This window comes from Mytilus galloprovincialis, chromosome 1 (assembly GCF_965363235.1).
Source record: "Mytilus galloprovincialis chromosome 1, xbMytGall1.hap1.1, whole genome shotgun sequence".
NCBI classification, from domain to species: domain Eukaryota; kingdom Metazoa; phylum Mollusca; class Bivalvia; order Mytilida; family Mytilidae; genus Mytilus; species Mytilus galloprovincialis.
Genome location: NC_134838.1, coordinates 99,188,256 through 99,206,698, shown reverse-complemented (window position 1 = coordinate 99,206,698; position 18,443 = coordinate 99,188,256). Strand labels below are relative to the sequence as shown.

Sequence of the window (18,443 nt, the reverse complement as noted above, 5' to 3'; positions counted from 1 at the left end):
CGGAGATTAATAGCCCATTTTTCCTGATTACAAGTTTTATCAACCAGGATATCTAAAGTTTCCAAAATATTGTACAATTGTAGGAACACCTAATAAAAACGACGGTGCTTTGAGACTCACAGGATATATGCATATGGCTCAGATTAAAATTTCAGCAATGCATTACAGAGTTATATTCCTACAACCCTCATACTCAGGAGTATTTTACGTGAGAAAAAACTCATCCAAGAAACTAGGCTTATGATTTGGTACACCAAACGCGCGTTTTATCTAAATTAAACTCATCAGAGGAATTCGAATTAAAAACAGTTGAAAAGCCAATAAAGTTCAATACGAAGTTCAAGTGCATTAATAATAAGGAATTCTAGAAAGTTGTGCCAAGTACTACTTACGCAATCTATACCTGTTGTTGCACAAACAGGTCTGCAGTTAAATACTGACAACATAAAACGCCATCAATCAACAGAACTTATGAAAAACATTTGCCATATTCCCGACTTGGTACAAACATTTTGTACAAAATGGTGGATTAAACCTAGTTTCGTAACTAGCAAACCTTCCACTTGTTTGCCTGTTGTGTATAACTCCGTTTTACTGAATATAGTAGGTTGATGTGACAATAATTGGGACCCAGCAGTAAAAACTATGTAAACATACAACACAACTGACTACAAAATTCAAACATCTTACAAATTAATCTAACAACGAAGGCAAAACACAAAGGTTTAGTTAACAGCAATATTTTATCATAGATGTCAAGAACAAACTTATGTACGCCAGGCCAGACGGGCGTTTCGTCTTCAAGAGACTCATCAGTGAGGTAAATTAGACAATGATAACATGCGTGACACTTCTAGCATGAACGACAATTTTAAATCTAGCCTAAGTCAATTCCAAGTATATTTTTCGTTTCAGTTTCAGCATCAACAAGTAACTGCCCATCTGGTTGGTATTACAGTTCCACCTTACAAACATGTTACTTTTTCAGTACTGATCGAGTAACTTGGGACGAGTCTAAGGTATTTTTTTATTATGTTAATACTTGTTATGTCAGGGAAAACTTCTCGGATGAACAAATTAAACAATATAAAGGTTTCTGCGCCAGATTTGCATGTGAACTGTATTTGACGAGGGAAAAGTAAAACCGGACACAAGAAATGAATGTGGATATAAACATAGATAAAAATAATAAATCTTTTTTTTTGAAAAGAACGAATAAATCCAAAAAGGATAAGAACTGTGCACTTATTAAGAATTTAAGTGATTGAGAACAAATACACTTTTAAAATTATAAGTGAGACTTTCCCTTTTGAATTTTCCTCGGAGTTCAGTATAACGGAACTACTCGGAGTATTTGCCCCTATATGTTTTCCTCGTCGATTTCAATATAACGGAACTATAAATAACTGTTATACAAGTGGAGATGTTAAGCTAGGTATACAGCTATAAAACCAGGTTTAACCGACCAGGTTCTTCTGGAAATGCACGTACCAAATCAGAAGTATGGTAGTATGTTTTTCACTTGTTTCGATGATTGGTGGCAGTCGATACCGTCAGTTTTTATGAACTTCCCCTTTTTGAATTCGCCTTAGAGTTCGGTATTTGTGTTTTACTTTTATATTATAGATTTATTGTAATGGTGTTTTCCAGGAATGCCTATATTTTTATAGGATAATGTCATATATTTGTCTAGTGATATTGTCTCTGATTTTAGGTATGATGAAATACTTCATTGGGAGATGGAATAAATTATTTACGTCATTCAACAATATGTCTCACGTAAAAAAATGTCAACTTTTTTCTGTACATTTTCTTGGATTGCATTTTTCTAACTGATTACTATTCACTGTGATTTCACTCTAAAGAAAACCTTCTTCGATGTGATTAACTGACAGTTATTCAATTAGAAACCTTGTTTAGAAGGTCGCCTCTCTTGAGAGCTTACTTCCCATGAATGACTGTACATTGTCCGTTCTCCCTCATACTAAAAGAGGGGCGAAAGATACCAGAGGGACAGACAAATAATAGAACACAATACACAACATAGAAAACTAAAGATTAAGCATCACGAACCCTACCAAAAAATGGGGGGGGGGGGAGTGATATGTAACATAAATCTTCTTCAAATTACCACACAATGTGTTAAGTAACAAAACCTCTGAAAAGACAAAATACGGATGTAATAACCTAAATATTTGAGATGCTGAGCAACTTCAACATAATGTGATCATAATGTGTCTTTATTTCTGATTTAACTAGTTATGTACTTGAAAGGTATGCACACTTTTCGGTACTGGCATGAAAATACGGATTTTTTGTGTTATTAAAATTTGCTGTTACAAAATGATAGAAATTATTGTAAATTAAGGAATGTGTCTCCCTCATGCAAAACTCTGATTCCTTTCACGGATTTGGCTATAATTTTTGGACCTTTTGGATTATAGCTCTTCATCTTTTATATAAGCTTTGGATTTAAAATATTTTGGCCACGAGCATCACTGAAGAGACATGTATTGTCGAAATGCGCATCTGGTGCAAGAAAATTGGTACCGTTAATTATATTAAACCTGTCTTTACTTCTGTTTTAACCTGTTGTGTACTAGAAAAGAATGCAAACTTTATTCAGCAATGTATTATAAGTTCTATGGCACATAATATCATTGTATTTGAATTTTTAGCAACAGTGTTGGGATATGGATAGCTATCTATCAGAAGTTAAGAGCTACAATGAATGGTTTTATCTTCAGGATAAAATACAAACTTTACATGGTATGTATTACTATTTAAACCAATATGTAGGCCAAACTACCCCGAATGTTCCTTCCCAATAGTGCAATATTTAAAAAGCATTCTGAATTTCCATTAATTTTCAATTTCTAACTACTTATAAAACGGCTTGTATCATCTGCACATCAATTATGTTTTCCTAACGCATCATTCATTTTATATGTGCCGTCAAGTTTCTTCGGAAAACATATTGTGTAAATTAAATGTAATAAATAGAATAATTTATTGGAATGGGGAATACGTTATATGTTTATCATTTCCTTTCACAGAACCATACATAATGAAACTGTTTATTTTATATCTTGTGATAAACAATTTTCATTTGCCATTACCATTCAAGGTTTACAATATGTTCTACATTCTAAAAGATCTATCCATATTTTAATTACTAGTCTAATAGTTAAAGATTAGAATTGACCAATGAAATCTAATTCAACCAGAGAAGTAACGTCTTTTTCTTGACCATGACTTGCATGTATAAATAAAATAGATGAGAGGCTTAATGTATAATTATAATCGAAATAAATTGAAAGCTCGCTAAACTATGTATTCTTTATGGACTACTTAGTATCACATAGAGATTGTCTGAAATAGAATATCATTGTAAGAGATTTGATGGAAACATCACAGACCTAAAACAAAATTAGGGAAAAACAGCAAAATAGCTATACTGACTCCTGCTAAGGGCAAAGTAATGAAGTTAATCGAAAGCTTGATGGGGTTGAATAGGAGAACAGTTAGCTCAAACCAGAGAATTAGAAACGTAAAGAAAGGGCTACAGAATCTAAAACGAGATCTCTGAGCTAAAATCATATATTTCATCAGTGAAATGCTGCAATTAAAGATGACATAAAATTCCAAGTTGTACATGGAAATTAAATTACAGGCTAGATAACAAACTAAAATATGATATCGCTATATTAGGAAAGACAGAAATAAAGAACTTGAAACAGTCAAAGTTAAATTACTGATACCTACAATGTTAGATGCGAGAAGCAAACACCACCATATAGCAGTACTAAGGGATGACAAACCTTACATAGATGGTATACGTTTTCCCACAACTTTGTACTCCACCTTCACGCGGTAATGACCAATTTATACCACGAAAATAGTGATTCAGTTCAAGATATCAAAATTGGAATGATAGTTCTGACATTCAGAATTTAAACTTCACTTTTAGTCACTTGGAATTTTCAATGTTTGTGATAAAAGACAAGACTATTAGACCCAGATGTTTTGAAATTATTTCAGAACATAATATTTGTATATTTGTTAAAATAAAACTTTCTAATTTTGACAATTTAGCTCTGACTTGATCAAATATTTTGTACGAACAGAAGTCACATAGATAACATTTACGGTATTAGGCGCATTAAACAATCATCCGTATTTGGAATAGAACAACAGTAAAATGAATTAGAATGTATTGACAATATTCAATTGATCGTGACGGTGTTCTTTAAATATATATTGAAAACTTAAAGGATTTGCTAGTGAGTAACGATGCAAATCCAATTGATATTGGATATATACAATTCAAACAAAATGAAACTTCAACAAACATCGAAAAAAAAAAATGTTTTTCGGAAAAACCATGACTCGGAATATTTTACAAACATAATGACTCGAAACCATGGATTAATAGGATGTGTGTAGAAAAAAGTTTCTCAAAACCCTACATGATTTATTTTCTCAAAGAATGTAAAAAAAAATTCATAACATTAATAATAGAGACCAGTATTAAACATTATATTGAAAATTGAAAATATACAAAGTGTTTTGAAGTGACCCGTAAGTGAATCTAAAATAGAATATATTCTCTTAAATTGATAAAAAAAAAACCCCAGGTAGTGACGCTATATCAAATGAGTACATAACAACTACTCTGAATGAATTTATGTCTGTGTAAATCAACTTTTTAAATTAATTTTGATACTGGTCTAGTACCAGAGTGAAGGTGAATGTATAATTAAAGCAATTTTCGAAAATAAAGGATCGCAATTGAATCCTGAAACTAACACATAATTTAATTTTAAAACCTGTTTAGAGCAAACATTTTCTGCTATTTTAAGATGAAATAATTATTACAGATCATATGGAACGTATATCAAAGTCACAGGCATGGTTCCGTAGATTTGCTAGTTGATAACATTTTTGAATTGTTTGCTTCACTGAGTATTAATTGATTAGCGAGAGGATTGTCTTCTACTTTTATAGACTTTAAAAGAGCATATATTTATTCGTGAGATTGATTTCTACTTTGTTGACACTACTGCTATGTTGGCTGCTCTTTACGCATTCTATATTTCTCAGTCGGCTTACTATAGCTTAATATCTGTCCTTATATTTCTATGATAGTAAACACTGCAAACCAAATTTTGATGTTTGGTTGATAAAAAATTTTACTAAATTTTTACAAACATGGGACTTACTACTATGATTCAATTGCTACAGAAAGCATTATGTACTATTTAAGTTTACATCTTATGATATTGCATTACCTATCAAACATACGACGTATTTATTCTTATCATTTACTTTTAAGGATAAACTTATGGTTTCCGTAGATTTTTTGGCGAAATAAATAGGTAGACTATACTGTTTATTACTTTTGGGAGTCATATCAATATGGTTTTTGAATGTTATATCTGATGAAATGGATATGTTGTTCTCCTCTATATTTTTTTCCTAATTTTTACAAGTTCTACCATTAACAACAAAGTAAATAATGTTTTATATTAAACTAATGGCTGGGATTAAAATTGATTTTTTTTCTGCAACCGAACATACTCTTAATTTTAACCAGACAATGCATTTATTTGAATAAGGTAGATTAAAATATTTTAAAAAAATCTTATTGAAATCTCAAACCTTAATGGTTAAGCATATAAAGAGCTAAATTAAAATGAAGAGATGTTTCAATATTGGATGTAAATATAATTTCACCGGTATTAAGTGAATGTGAGAAACAATCGATACGTTGTAGTTTCATGATTACTGTTCCTTCTTTATACGTACAGATATTAAATACATTGTAAATATAGGACATGCAGCCGTTGACGTTAAGTCTATCAATGTCGTAGAAGCAGGAAGGGGAACAATTGCATATATTGTGAAATGTAATATCACTACATATACCTCCTAATATAACATGCTGTTTTCTGAAGTTTATCGACTAAACCCAAAATTTGAGGAACATTAGTAATGTATTTTGCTTTAAATTCTGATTTTGTCCATCACGTTATCTTGTTATGGATTTCTTTGTTTCGTCCAAACACAAGTTTGTAAAATGGTAAGCCTTACAGAAACATGTACCGTATATATTTATATATTCAAATGTCATAGAAAACACTTAAATTAAACATAAACACATTAACAGAAACACAAAATAGACTTCCAGGAACAATAAGTGTACCGGAACCTGTGCCAATTTTAATTGCCGGTAGCAATTTGCGCCATTAATTTTTATCAATTGTCCAAATATATATTGCTTTGATGGCATTATCTTTATTTCGAAAAACCTACACAGACACTTGTTATTATATTTGAGCTTTTGATTTTCCCATTTGATTAGGGACTTTCCTTTTTTGAATTTTCCTCGGAGTTCGGTATTTTTGTGATTTACTTTTTTTTTTATACCGACACCGATACCGATACCAACACTGACTTACATAATATAGGGAACGTAACAAAATGTTGAAATATACTGTACGAATGACCACGTAGAATTTGGTTATGGGTAAAAAAAAATAAAAAATTCTATGATCGATTTTACATTTTTTTTAATCGGAACTAGAAGCACCTCATTAATTTTTGGAAGTCTTTTACTAACGAACTTGTGATATTCCAAATGGATGTTATTATGTGGGTGTACCCAGGTTTTAGAGAGAAAATATGATCATTTATTATATGTCCAACAGTCAATAAATATAGGTATTTTCGGGAAAATGTTGAAATAAATGCCGATCATAGTTGGCGCGATTGATGAGACATTTACAGAAATATATTATATAGAGCCGCACCAGCTGTAATTTTCCGATTACTATTCTATTGATTGACACAGCGCCTCGATCTTTTTCTTTTGATTTTTATTAAAAGTACAATATGAAGATGGGTCAATTATCAGCTACTAAACAGGGCGAATATAGTAGCAAATACTTAAATTAAATGTTTTATACAGGATTTTAAATTGTATTGGAAAGAAAATATAATATGAAAGCCTGTGGTAAATGTACACCTTAAGATGATCCTTCTCATCACAGGTTACCTGCAGTTCTAGGCATATGTGTAAGCGTCAGCATCTAGTAAGATTAGTTTTTGAAAACATAAATTGCACCAATAAGCGGAGTCCAATTGTACCTTCTGTACTTGGATATAATTAACCTGTTTTCATGTTTAACGCTCTATTATCAAAATTTCAACTGAACACTCATCAAAGTTGAGAAAACACAACAATAAATAAGTGGTTCGGTGATAGAAGATTTGCACTTAAATGATGTCTCACATCATCGTTCAAGATCGAGTCTGATAGGGTTATTATACATATCTTCGTTTTAGCTTGGGGCCCTTGAAAGTTGCTTGTTGTGATGTGTGGCAAGTGTGCAAGTATGAACGTTATGTAAACGAAGTTCCACTATATTTTTGCATTTGGAACAGGTAAAAACTCTTGGATTGGTGTTCGGAGATCCATTGACTTCAAGTATGATGCAAGAAATAACTCGTCTCCATATGATATAGTTTACACAAACTGGGCTACAGGATATCCAACGGGTTTAGATGATTGTACTTTACTTCGATTGACAGAGGCATATAAATGGAAAAATTCTGATTGTGGACAGTTACGGTACTTTTCTTGTACATTGGTGAGTAAATGAAACTATTAAAATACTGTAAGATATAACCCAAGCTCAGAGTGTAGAGAAAAACTAAATGGATTATACGGTTTCACTGCCAAAACATATATACCAGCCAGCTTCCATAACTCTGTACTATGCTGTCCATCTCTAATTTAAAATACCTCATTAACCAAAACGAACTTAATAGACACAAAGACTATACTATTGAATCAACAAAAAACCTAAAACAAAGCAAACACTAAGCAAGCAAGCAAACAAACAAACAAACAAAAAATCAGAAAGAAACAATGGAAATATGAAAACTTTTGTCTTCTGAAAGTGGAAATATACCAAAGGGTGCGAAAGATACCACAGTAACAGTCAAACTCATAAATCGAAAATAAACCCCATGGCTAAAAATGAAAAAGACAAACAGACAAATAATAGTACACAAGAAACTACACAGAAAACTACAGAGTGAGCAACACGATCCCCACCAAAAACTGGGGGTAATCTCAAGTGCTCCGAAAAGGACAAGAAAAAAAACTGATAACGCCGTGGCATGATCAGAAGATAAACTGCAGCATTAAATATATAACATAGAAAACTAAAGCCTGGGCAACACGAACCCCACCGAAACAAACCGGTAGTTATCCAAAGTGCGCTAAAAGGGTGTGGCACCCGTATTGTTTCTCGTATAATTACAGATTCGATGTGACGTCCCCAACTTCACCACTAAGAACTGGTTTCTTTTGGACATCAACTCTCATCAAGGAAACTATGATAGGAAATGGATCTTGATACCATCAGTTTCAAAGATTTTTTTCACTAAGACATGAAGTGTGTGTCTATGTTAGCTTTATTTTAATGAAAGTTTGATTTTTTTTCACTGAGACATTAAAATGTGTATCCATGTTGGCCATTCTTGTTTTATAAAACAACGCAGGACTAGTTCTTTCAATTTTTCTTTTAGTTTGGAAAGGGGAATATTTGTGTAAAGGGTAGAAAAGTCAAATGTTTTAATGATATTGAAGAATAAAGAGTCTTAGATTATTAATCATTTAATTTTTCTTTAGAATCCATATCTGCTTCACGTCACCTCTAGAATATATATTTTCACGATAACTAAGAAGCTTGACATTGATTGCTGACTAACAATTTAACAGTTACGTTAGTGTCAATTTTTTGTGTATATGCTCTACCTTTGTTATTTGGTTTTTTTGTTTGTTTGTTGATTTTTCCAGTGTCTGCAATACACAGTTACTGATGTGTATGTAAATGATTTGTGAATTAAGAAAGAAGTAAGGTTTATTTAAATTAGAGAACAGTTCCAAAATATACAACCACAAAAACACCCATAAAGTTCTAGTGATAAACAATCGGTGTTTAACAATAGATAAACTCTCTTTCGAATAAATTATTTCTAAATATAATTATATTTTATAAATATATATGATATTTCCAAAATACACATAAGGCTCTGTAAAACGATTACCAACGAGACATGGATGTGAACAGCTTCAGGTCATGATATATCCTTAAAAAATGAAAATATCAATACCGTGTACCAATCTGTGATGGAAAAAAAGTAAAATCACAAAAATACTGAACACCTAGGAATCCAAAATGGGTAGTCCCTAATCAAACGACAAAATCAAAAGCTCTAACACATCAAACGAATGGATTACAACTGTTGTATTTGTGACTTGGTACAGGCATGTTCTTATGTAGAAAATGGTGTATTGAACCAGGTTATATTGCAAGCTGAACCTCTCACTTGTATTACAGTCGCATCAAATTTCATTATATTGACAACGATGCGTGAACAAAACAAACATACATAATAAGTAAAAATGTCAAAAATAGGGGTACAGCAGACAACATTGAGTTATAATCTTAATATCAATCGGTTGACGACACCGTATGCTATTGGTCTGATTTAAGATTATTACGTAAATTGGTACCGACACATATAGAGTGTTCCCCATACACAGGACATTGATTATTACGAAAAACTATTAAAAAAACAGAAGAAAAAGAACCGACTCACGAAATTGGTACAATGTATTGAAACAACCAACATGTAGATAAAAAGACACAAAATACCATTTAAAGAGTATTCACAGTTTATGAAAGCTAGTTCAAAGCCCAGTTTCAAATTTAAAGACCATAATTATAAGACTTTAATACCAAACAGTGCAATTGAATTAAATGTAAAGACTTCATTTTCAGTCTGGGAAAACATTACCACGATTATGCAAAAAGTTTAAATATCGACAGGATGTTACCATTAATGACCAGTGGTATTAACTAGAGTTTTGTTAGGGATATCATTTTAAAAAAGAATTAATTGAGTTCTTTCGATACAATATTTTAAAAAATATTGCAATATGAAATGCATATCCTTCAAGAATAAGGACATTATTTGAACACGGATCGTATCTTGATTTGTCGTCTCAATTCCCAACATCACTGTAAACATAAGGATGTCATCAGATTTTTACAGTCAAATATCCAAACAAACCTTAGTACCAAGAAGGAATTTCACAAAGCGTTAACGTATCCAATGGTAACGAAATTCCTGTCTTATTGAATTATTTACTAGCTATGCATAGATGCCAAGTCTAGAAATGTTGAAATAAAAACACTTTAACAGAGACTGACATATATATGCCATCACCATAAAATTTACATGTATACATACTTACTCCCATTTGAATTTCCATCATTGTTACTAAACACTTTACTAGATGTTATCGTTTAATCTTAACGTGATTATTACCTAAGAGTGCCATATGAACTGAAAACTTAAAGTAATGAGCACTTGTTATGACTATTTCAAACAATGGCATAACTCCAAATTTATATATTTCATTGAATGTTGGAAACATAAACTATATGCTATAACTATTTCTTTTGATCTATCATTCGGTAAAAGTATTTATCTTTAAATATAAACATACGTATATCATTTTTTTATATATATTTAACAGCCAGCCATCCTATGTATATAATGCCAGTTTGGAGAGTGGCAAGGATTGAAAGATACATACTTCAATTGAAATCTGTTGATATATAAATGGATGAGATATGTTTATATTTCAATTAAGTGATTATTCTTTTATTGTCACTGTACTTGTGTCACTTTCTTGTTTTGCTAACTTGTATCAAGGAAATTGAGCTTGAAAAGAAACTTGTCATTAAGATATGTTTATGCTATAGTATATCATTTTTCTATTTTTCTTCTTTAAATCGCATGGTCATATTTTACACAAAACACTACTGGCATCACAAAGAACTATGTATACTGATCCTATTCGTGATTTCTTAAAGAGATTTATATTATGAGAAGTTGTATATTTTAATAAATCTTAACATGATATTAATATGTGAAAGGCAACTGTTCATAAAACTTGTATATGAATATCATCATGTGATTAGACATGATTTTTGTTCACAAATTTTGTAAAACATGATAAAGATAATAGTTTTAATTTATATTGATAATATACTACAACTTATATATTTAGAAACAATTACAGAAATGTATGTATAGTACACGAAATTGAATAAAAAGGTGTATCTTTGATGAGTGTTTTCCTCGGCCCATAAAGATACGGGAGGTTATTTGATCAAAATTAGACAGTTACATTTGTATATTTCCTTTCAACATTTCAAACGGAAAATTATTGATAAATCGCAATGAAAATCAGTCCCTCTGTCCTTTTTGTTTATTGAATATGTCATAGACTGTTTTCAAAATATTTAAAGTTAAATGAGGGATCTGGATGTATAACTTGTGTGGATATTATTTTTCTATATAAAAATAACTAAGTTGTGTCCTTGGAAAGATTATCTATTTGAAATGATCATTTTGAGGGTATATTGAATTCAGATTTTGTAATTAAGTATACGGAGATAAAAAGACATTAAGCCTTCAGAAAATATTTTACATATTGAAAAACAATCTCACAAACACCCGAAAGAAGGAAATATGCAATCACTGTCTTAACATTGCTAACAGATAGAAAGGAGTTGAATTCATCAGAAACACAAAAGAAGTCTTAAACATTATAGAAACTCGCTCAAAGCTTTCCAGTAAGTTATCTAGTAGTTGGGTGATAAGTGAACAACGTAATGTACAAATAGATCACGGGGAAATAAAACTGAACCTTCGTGATCAAACAAAGAAAGACTAATTGATGATCACACAAAAGAACAAATGAAAATACAAAATTGGAAAATATCAATAATTTCTTTGATGATTTAAATTCTAAATGGATATGAAGATACAGGTGAATTCTAAAGAGCACAAGCATACAAAGAAATATGATGAAAACTTTTTTTATTGTTCTGAAAATGTAGACTTTAGAGAAAAATAATATCAATGAAAAGAGGCAGACATTAAAGACAAGAAAGTGATAAATTAGATCATAAGAACAATAAAAGAAGCCATTAGTAGCATAAACTCGCTAATGTTCGAATAAGAAATAAACAAATAAGATCAAAGTAATGTACTACTAAAAGTCCTGAACTCAAAGAGACTAAGATTGTATTGTAAAAGTAAGACGGGAATTGCAATTGTAGCTAGAGGTGATAGATGTTGAATTTATCAAACGACTATCCGCAGACCAACCTTGACATAACCTTGACATCACCTTATTAAATCTTTTAAGAGATGGTAATATGTGAATAAAAAGACTAGTGAAAGTGTGCGATTCGCCGATGGTTCTATAAAAGAAAAGAATACACACAATACACAAACTTAGAGAAAAAAGTAACGAATGGATAACAACTGCCATATTTTGGACTTGGTACAGACATTTTCTTATGTAGAAAATGGTGGACTAAACCTGGTTTTATAGCTAGCTAAACCTCTCACTTGTATGACAGTCGCATCAAATTCCATTATATTGAAAACGATGTGTGAACAAAACAAACAGACATAATAGGTAAACATGTCAAAAATAGGTGTGCGGCAGTCAACATTGTGTTATAATATTAATCACTATAAAAAAAACAAAGAAGTAACAAAGAAGTACAAAAAGGCATAAAGAGAAGCACTTTGAAAACTAAAGATAAGAATACAAATAAATTTACAAAAGCACAATAACACAATGACGGGATTTATTAGTACAGAGCAACGTCATATGTATCAAAGAAACACAAAAAGGCATTTAGAAAATACACATTAACAAAAATGAAAGACAAGAATACAAAAAATATCATAGAATAACATAATGACGGGATGTATAAGTACAGGCCCACGTCATATGTATCAAAGAAACACAAAATAGGCATATAGACAAAAGCACATTAGCAAAAACGAAAGACAGGAATGCACACAATTATCATACAACAATACCGGTAATACAATGACGGGATGTATAAGTACTTACTTACTTACTTATCCTCTTTGCTCCGATCTGAGCATAAGGTCAACACAAGTCCTCGCCACTCTGTTCTGTTCTTTGCCATTGTTTCTGCCTCTCCCCATGTCATCTTTAGGTCTTTTAATTCATTCTCTATTGTCCTCCGCCATGTTGTTTTGGGACGTCCTCTTGGTCTCTTTCCCTGTGGTGTCCATCTAAGGGCTGTTTTTGTTATGCTTGAGTTTTCCTTTCTCAAAACATGTCCAAGCCACCGGAAGCGCTTCTGTGTTATCTCGTCGATTATACATGACGACTCTGTCATTTTTAGTAGGTTGGTGTTCGAGATGGTATTAGGCCAAAATATTCTGCAGATTTGTCGGAGGCAGCTGTGGTGAAATGAAGAAAGTGCCCTCATATCTGCTTTCGTAACTCTCCAACATTCACTTCCATACAAAAGAACAGGTTTTACGTTGCTATTGTATAATTTGATTTTTGTTTTTCGGCTGTATTGCTTTGATCTCCAGATGTTCCTTAGTTTTTGAAATGATGTTCTTGCTTTTGCCAATCTGTTTTTGATGTCCTTTTGTGTAGAATCTTTAGTGCTGATGATTGTGCCCAAATAAATAAATTTATCAACTTTTTGAATTTCATTTCCATCAACCTCTAGTTTTCTTTGAGATGAGGTGTTTAATCTCATTTCCTCTGTTTTCTGTGTGTTGAGTTGGAGTCCGGTTTGGCTTGCGAAATGGCTGAGTCTGTTGGTCTTTTCTTGCATATGATCATGCCGAGATGATAATAAGGCAATATCATCTGCAAAATCTAGGTCTTCCAGTGTTGTAAACATAGACCATGTTATTCCTCTTTTCTCGTCATTTGTGGTTTTTCTCATTACCCAATCGATTGCAACTAGGAATAGGATAGGAGAGATGATGCATCCTTGTCTTACCCCGGAGTCCACTGCAAACCATTCTGTCTCTTTGTTGTCTAATAAGACAGAACATTCAAATTTTGTGTATAAGCATTTAATGAGGGTCACTATCTTGTCTGGTACTCCGTATGATCTTAAAATTTTCCAGAGTGTATCTCTATGGACGCTGTCGAAGGCCTTCTTGAAGTCAATAAAGTTGATAAAGAGTGGTGTTTTCCATTCTATTGACTGTTCTACAATGTTTTTCAGTGCAAAGATTTGATCTATGCATCCTTTGCCTTTTCTAAAACCTGCTTGTTCTTGTCTTAGGATTCTATCTAGTTCTTTATCTATCCTATTGAGGAGTATGCGACAGAAAACCTTACTAGGAATTGATAGTAGGGTGATGCCCCTCCAATTGTCACAATTTCCTAGATCACCTTTTTTGGGAAGCTTCACTATAAGACCTTTTGCCCAGTCTTTTGGGATGATGTTTTTCTCCCAGATAGTATTGAATAGACTGTACAAAACATCTGTTGCAGTTGCTATGTCGGCCTTTAAAAGTTCAGCTTGAATCCCATCTATGCCTGCAGCTTTTCCAGTCTTCATGGATTTAATTGCTATTTTTATTTCTTCCTTAGATGGGGAGTTGATATTTATATCAAGTTCACATTGTTGTTGCATGCCTTCAAAAGGTACTGTTGGTTCTGGCCTGTTCAGGACATTTTTGAAATGTTCTACCCATCGTTTGGTCTTTTCATCATGTGTTGTTAACAATTTACCATTTTTGTTTTTAACAGGTGGTACTTGACTGGCTTTTCCACTAAGTTCCTTGGTTATTTTATATACTGTATTTAAATCACCTTTTTTTGCTGCCTTTTCTGCTTCTTCGGCACGTGTCTCGATGAATTTTCTTTTATCCTTTCTTGTTGATCTTTTCACCTCTTTATCCTTTTGGTTATATTCTTTCTGCATCTGTTCTTTTAGTCTAAGTGACTTGGTGTTAAGGACTTTTTCTTTAATCTTTCGTCTCTCATCAATTATTGTCCAGGTGTCTTGTGTTAGCCATTGTTTATCGTTCTTTCTACGAAATCCAATTGTTTTTTCAGCGGTCTCTTGGTAGACTTGTTTGATGTTTTCCCACTTATTTTCTAGATCAATTTCTTCCATCTGACTAAGATCTTCTAATGCTTTAAACCTGTTCTTAAGTTCTATGCAAAATTTCTTTTTAACTTCTGCATCATAAAGTTGTTTTGTATCTATGATCTTTCTACATGTTCTTTTCATACTTTCTGCCTTCTTCAATTTGAGTCGTACTTTTGCTATTATTAGATGATGGTCACTATATACATCAGCTCCCCTATATGATCTTGTATCAAGAAGTGATCTTCTCCATTTGCCGTTTATTATAACATGGTCTATCTGATTTTTGTCACGGTTGTTTGGCGAGTTCCATGTTATTTTGTGTATGCCTTTGTGTTTGAACAAGGTACCTCCAATAACAAGCCCATTTGTTGAGCAAAAGTCAGCTAGTCTTTCTCCATTTTCATTCATGATTCCAAGCCCTTCTCTGCCCATTGATCGTTCATGTTGGCTGTTATCATTACCAACCTTGGCATTCTGATCACCAATTATCAGAAGGACATCATGTTGAGGTGTTTTGACTATCTGTGTTTGTAAAGCTTCATAATAAGCATCTTTCACTTCATCTTCTGCATCATTTGTGGGTGAGTAACATTGGATTATTGTGGTCTTTGCATAGGTGGAATTGAAGCGAGCTTTTATGAGTCTTTCATTTATTGGCTCCCATTCTATTAAGCTTTTAGCACTTTCTTTGTTCATGATCAGCCCAACTCCTTCTTTATGTTGGTCATCAGCTCTTCCAGAGAAGATGATGGTGTGGTTGCTTGAGACAGTTTTCCCAGATCCTGTCCATCTACACTCACTTATTCCCATGATGGCTATGTTGTATCTGTCCATCTCTTTAATGACTTGCGCCGTTTTTGATACCTGGTACATTGTTCTTACATTCCAGGTACCAACCTTTATGGTTTTCTTTGGATCCATGAGGTTACGATTCCTGCTTAAGGCCTCCCTTTGCAGGCTTTTTCCTTGAGCATTCATATTGTTACTTGTATTTAAGTAACTCGTCGCCTCAAGGTTTCCATCTGTAATTTGATTTCTTGTGTTGATTTCTGTAATAATAGTCTTTTTACAAGATGAGGTTATTAGCCTCATGCTTAACCCCCACCTAGGAGGACCAGGGGTTTTTCATCTAGGTTCCCGTCCTATAGATCAGTTGCCTACCATGGCTATCGAGTTGTGATCTACCCGGTTTAGATAGAGTTTACTCTCATAGATGAGTTACCAACCAAGGTTAACGACCCTCATCTGGCCAACTATTTACCCATATCTGGGGCAAGGTTGATGAGTGCTAGGGCATGTCCACACGCCGGTGGGCCTACACACTGCATCTCTGGGGTCCTTGCTACTCCGAGATCCTCTACAATTATGCCTAGGGTACTAGACCCTAGTTACCGTGTGCCGTCGCGTGGAGGCATTGCAGAAGTCTTGAATAGTGCAGAGGCTATGTACTGGCAGAAAGACTTACTCACTCGGCTTTCTTTTTCACCTGCAAGCAGGCTAGCCAGCGGTGATAAAAAGCCTATGGCTCTACCACACTAGACGCATGCACAATCCTGTGGTACAACCACCAGCACACGATGTATAAGTACAGGTCACAACAATTGGATATCAATGAAAACAGACTAAACAGTAAAAGTAATATTCATAAAAACAAATAAAATAATATAACACGTAATTAATTTATAAATTGTTATGTTCACTTATGTTGTTATTTTTACTTATCAATAAGTTATTTAAAACATGTACTGATTCCAAATGACCATAAGTTATTTTTGCAAAAATAAAAAGTATGCGTATAAGTAACGATCTATAGACATAGGAAGATGTGGTATAAGTGCCAATGAGACAACTCTCCATCCAAATAACAATTTATAAACGAAAATCATTATAGGTCAAGGTACGGCCTTCAACACGGAGCCTTGGCTCACACCGAAACATCTGTTTATATTTGCTGGTTAAATGAAGAGGTATGATAAGAGCCATTATTTAAGCCTCTGAAATTACAGAAATAGTTAACTTATTCAAGCCTAACAAAACTATGTTAATGCGTACGATAAAGGAACAGATTGATATCATATTGACACTTTCAAGTTGGTACAGAAAAGTCACATATTATATCGCTATGGTGTCATAAACATGTTTTATTTTACGTATTAGGGAGCTAGAATAGCTATTTCACGAATAGTTGAAATATAGGATAGAACAGTTTCACCCCAAAAGATATTTACATGCATTAACCTTTTTTTGTTAAATACATTTTGTAGCCAAATATTTTTTTCGAGTAACTCAGTTGCTTATATCTAAATATCAATGACAATGTCTCAAAATGAGGCCATTTTTCATATTTTGTTTTCTGTTAAATGTATGCACTAAATGTAAAATGCCCTATTACCAATTTATATAAAATATATATATCGCGTATGTCTTACAAACTAAGACTAATAACCATCTGAAGAATTTTACTTGGTAGAATTATAATACGTTTTGATTTTTGAATTTAAGGGATCACAAATGTGGCCTTTCACCCTTTTCTTTGGCTACAGATATACAAGAGTCAATTTAATACTTAAATATTTACGTCAGGAAGACCAAATAGCAGCATAAATAATTACAGTCATAATCCAAGCAATTGTTTTTTGTTGTTGTTGTAATATTTACATTGCAAACTAAAAACAATGTCGCTTAAGAATTTCTCGCTACATTGAAGACCTGTCGGTGACGTTCTGCTGTTGTTTTTTTTTTATGGACGGGTTGTTGTCTCTTGGACACATTCCCCATTTACATTCTCAATTTTATTAATTAATATTAAGGTTTTAGATTTTAGAAATATTGAAATAATAATTACACAAATGTTTGCAAATATATGAAATTTGAAAATCTTCTCGATCCCACCTTTTATTATTAATATATATTAAATTCTTTCTCTCTTTTTGAACGTTTCCACATGGATGAAGAATTAGTTAATTTATTTCCTCGCTACTTTTGAAATTTTAAATCGAATATTTTATCTAAAAACAATAACTTACTTTTGGCAATAAATGGAACCATTTTCTTATTTGAGTCTGTCAAAGTAATAATTAAAAATGATTCCACCGACCAATGAGGAGTTATCTATCTGCGAAAAAATATAAAGATATAACTGTGTCATTTATCTTGGTTATCTGTTGTAAGATTTGTACATGCTAAACTACAATAGATTCTCATTTATATAGCAAATTTTTTTGAAATCAAATACAAAAATATATCGTCTCTTTCTCTAGAAACTTGTTTTGATACAAGCTAACAAATATTCGATAAATAAACGCTTTAATTTAGATGACTTAATTCATTGTTATCCTATATGCGATACGGTTTTATTAAAAATGCATAACATTGGTAGATTTAAAATCAAAC

At 32.5% G+C, this 18,443-nt stretch overlaps 1 long non-coding RNA gene across 1 annotated transcript; it reads left to right on the top strand.

Annotated features, from left to right (window-relative positions):
- The first annotated feature begins 912 nt into the window (after positions 1 to 912).
- On the top strand, positions 913 to 11,356 carry LOC143050995 (uncharacterized). Its single transcript, XR_012970552.1, has 4 exons — positions 913 to 1,019; positions 2,679 to 2,769; positions 7,447 to 7,652; positions 10,619 to 11,356. It is a non-coding gene; the product is annotated as an uncharacterized LOC143050995 (long non-coding RNA).
- Positions 11,357 to 18,443: the final 7,087 nt, after the last annotated feature.